General features: G+C 41.2%; 1 non-coding gene across 1 annotated transcript; it reads right to left on the reverse strand.

Moving 5' to 3' along the window:
- Nucleotides 1-2,687: 2,687 nt before the first annotated feature.
- On the reverse strand, nt 2,688-2,762 carry Trnas-cga (transfer RNA serine (anticodon CGA)). Its single transcript has one exon. It is a non-coding gene; the product is annotated as a tRNA-Ser (tRNA).
- Nucleotides 2,763-4,096: the final 1,334 nt, after the last annotated feature.

Consider the following 4,096-nt stretch of genomic DNA (forward strand, 5'->3'; position numbering starts at 1 on the left):
GGACTGATGACCACAGATGTTAAGTCCCATAGTGCTCAGAGCCATTTGAACCTTCTCTTTCTAGAACTACAATTATGAACTTTCAGTTACCTGCTTAACAGCTTATTGGTCAACTTTTCTAACACTACACAGCAGCAATTCTGCGTGGTTAGATAAGTCCTTGGTAGATATTTGGAGATACGTAGAACCAGATGTCTACGCACATGTCACGCAAGTGAGGCCGGTGGCCATAGGGCGCTGAGCTGGCGCCTAGTAGAGTCTCAGATGTATTCCATCGCGTTCAGACGAGGCGAATTTGGTGGCCCGAGTATGAACTCGATTTCACTGTCAAACTTACTGGAATCAGAAGAGCACGATTCTGACTCTGGGACACGAACAGTTGTCCTGCTGGAAGATGCTATCGGCGTCCGAGAAGACATAGTATTTCTTTATTAACTCTTCGAAGGACGCGATACACATATATCTTCCTGTTTCAGAAAAAAAAAAACAGTAAACTTTCGTGATGATAAGATAGATTCTGCTATTTCTAGCGGAAGCCCCACTGTCTTACGCGCACAGCTGTGACTGCTGTTTAATTTTTGGTGTGAGGTGACAGTCTCAGGTCGAATCCTAGAACCGAATCGAGGGAGTAAGTTACTTTAAAACAATCTATTCTAACATTTAGGTTCTGATTCGCTTTGGATCATTATTCAACAATACCTATCTTGTACCAAGGTTACTTATGGATGACACAATTTCTTTCGTACACCTTTAATCGGTAATTGGACAAACTCGTTTTGCTGCACATTCACTTGTGATTGTAGTTTTGTGTGGAACCTCACACGGATCATTCTAAACAGAAGCATGGATATATTCATTATCAAAATTGTTAACTGTTAAAAATTAGGACGAATTTCCGTTGTTCGTAAATCACAAGAACATATTATCGGGAAACAGTATTCCACTTCACCATTCTACAGCAACACAGACTGTATTACTCTTCTAATAAGCTATCTAAACACAAGTGTTTCATAAGTGAATCTGACACTTTACTTGCGTATTTTGATATTATTTAGGAACAAGGAAGCTACGAGAAACCTTGGTCAGAACCTCAGAGTGTGACATACTATCAATTTAACTGTTGGAGAATAGATCTCAGCTTAAAATTTTCAACCTAGTTTCATGTGAAAGTTTAAAATTTAAATTTGTGGTAAGATCTTATGGCACGAAACTGCTTAGGTCATCGGTCTCTAAGCTTACACACTGCTTAATCTAATTTACGCTATGAACTACACACACACAGATATATATATGCGCGAGGGAGGACTCTAAACCTCTGACAGGGATAGTCGCACGGACCGTGACATTGCGCCTAGACAGCGCGGCTACCTCGCGCGGCGTTAAAGTGTACTTGGTTATGTGTACACAGGGTAAAGTTGACAAGTTGCTCGGCGAGTGCGGTGTAGCTATGTCGCTGCCGATCGCAGACGATGTTGTGTGTGCACGACTGCGGTCAGCTATCACGGAACTTTATTCAGTGTCGTTCACCCAGCCCAGTTTTTGTATGCCTGCGACTTCAGCTGGCGCTGTAAAGGTGGAGTGCACTTGCCTTCTGGAGGAGTGAATTCAAATCTCCACTCGGGTATCCGGATTTTGGTTTTTCCATCTTTCTGTAAATCACTTAGACCTCATTTCAATGCCTGTACCGTTTCTTTTAAGAAGGACACGGGCGATTTCCTTCTCCTATCTTTTACCGGTCGTAACACTTATGTAATGACTAGAAGCCGGATTGCAATGCTGCGTCAAACCGTAAAACTTACATGCATTCATGCAGTACCATATCATTAAAATCTGTAAACTAGTACCAAAACAATAAAAATATACGTTATAAAAATTAAGTTACCAATTTATTTCTATTTCCTTCTACAACAGTGCACAACAACCAATTTCTCCAAATTTTCTTCACTTAATCTCATGCGTTTTTCCCGACAAAACATTTTTGTGCATAAAAAATGACCTTTCTCTATCCCAAGAAGTGTCAGGTGCACATTTCAATGAAGAAATTTCAGACAGACTCAGATCAAGTTGAAAGTCTTTTACATTTCCACCACAAAATATTATTATCTCAACTTCATAAACTTAATATCAGAATTTGATCCGTATGACTTAATAAATGCTGTCAGAGCTACGAAATTTTGTATTTTGTGTCACTATTTACCTTGTTTGTGGAGGATATCAGCGCATTCACACTGTCGTATTTTAGACATATTATTTCCGCTACTGGATATAGGGTAAGGGCTAAACATATGTCGTGCGCTAGGTACGGATAAAGCTTTTTAATACCTTTCCCGTCTTTCATCAGGCACGGGAAGCATCGCTTTACAACAATAGGGATCTTTTCCATTGACTGTAACAAAATTCTCGAAATTATGATCTACAGGATACGTGGAAGGAAATAATGAAAAGGTATGGATTAAAAATAAATAAAGATAAGAGTGAAGTAATGGTACTTGGAAGAGAGAAAGGAATCAATGGAAATATTATCTTGAATGCAGAACCCCTCAAAGTGGTAGTAAGTTTCACTTATTGAGGGAGTGAAATATCTAGGGATGGAAGAATAACTAACGAAATTAATAGGAGGTTACAGAAGGGAGGCAATTTCTACCAAACAATAAAACATCTGAAACTTCCTGGCTGATTAAAACTGTATGCCCGACCGAGACTCGAACTCGGGACCTTTGCCTTTCGCGGGCAAGTGCTCTACCAACTGAGCTACCGAAGCACGACTCACGCCCGGTACTCACAGCTTTACTTCTGCCAGTATCTCGTCTCCTACCTTCCAAACCTTACAGCAGCTCTTCTGCGAACCTTGCAGAACTGGCACTCCTGAAAGAAAGGATATAGCGGAGACATGGCTTAGCCACAGCCTGGGGGATGTTTCCAGAATGAGATTTTCACTCTGCAGAGCATTTGCCCGCGAAAGGCAAAGGTCCCGAGTTCGAGTCTCGGTCGGGCACACAGTTTTAATCTGCCAGGAAGTTTCATATCAGCGCACACTCCGCTGCAGAGTGAAAATCTCATTCTGAATAAAACATCTGATTTGGAATAATGAAGTTTCAGAAAGAGCAAAACTCCTTATGTGTAAGAATTATTACATCCCTATTGTCACCTATGTTGGAGAAACATGGACAATGAAAGAAAGGGAATTGAGCAGACTGCAAGCAGGGGAAATGAAATTTCTCAGAGCAGTTAAGGGAAAAACAAGAATGGACAGAGTAAGGAATGTAGGAATTAGAAAGAACCTCAAACAAGTAAGTATGAGAGAAGAAATTGAAAGAAAGAGATTAAGATGGTATGGGCATGTTAAGAGGATGCGTGGGCAGAGACTCCCGAAAATTGTGGAAGAACTAAAGATGGATGTGAAAATACCTAGAGGGCGCCCAAGAACACGGTGGAAAATGGGAGTGAGAATATCTGTTGAAAGGAGAGGTGTGACCTGGCAGCAAGTGGAGGAAGAAAAGTGGTGGGAGGACCGAGCCAAGTGGAGAGGGCTCGACAGCACCCAGACACGGCAGTAGCTGGAGCGGGATTCGGATATAGATAGACAGATGATCTGCACTTTAGGCGTAATTCATACCTAGAGAAACATAAGATAGGTATTATCATGCCAGTTATTGCAGATGCCAGAAAACTGATATAACATGCGATATAAATCTTTAAATTCTTGACCCAATATTGATGAAAACTTTGAAATGCACGTTTACTCTCCAAATCGCAAAAACATGCAGACATGCACGCAACAAGTAATTTCATGGATATACAGGGTCTAGGAACGACCTTCCAAGGGGCGTCGGAAGCTAATAACTCTTCCTTTCATTTCATGTCAATAGCCAGCGGGCTTAAGAATACTTCTGTTTCCGGATCACTGCTTGCCGGAGATACAATAAATTTCATGTGCTATTAAAACTGTTCACTCGAATAGAGCTAGAACTGAAACCCTGATTCTCGGTGAAGTATTTTGAAGTTCAGGAAAGCGGATCTGAGGCACTGGCAAGTTATGTTTTATTCACTGCGTGTGACACGTATGGAGTAGTCAGGTGCAAAACCATGGCAGTAG

This window comes from Schistocerca gregaria, chromosome X, assembly GCF_023897955.1.
Source record: "Schistocerca gregaria isolate iqSchGreg1 chromosome X, iqSchGreg1.2, whole genome shotgun sequence".
In the NCBI taxonomy this organism is placed as follows: domain Eukaryota; kingdom Metazoa; phylum Arthropoda; class Insecta; order Orthoptera; family Acrididae; genus Schistocerca; species Schistocerca gregaria.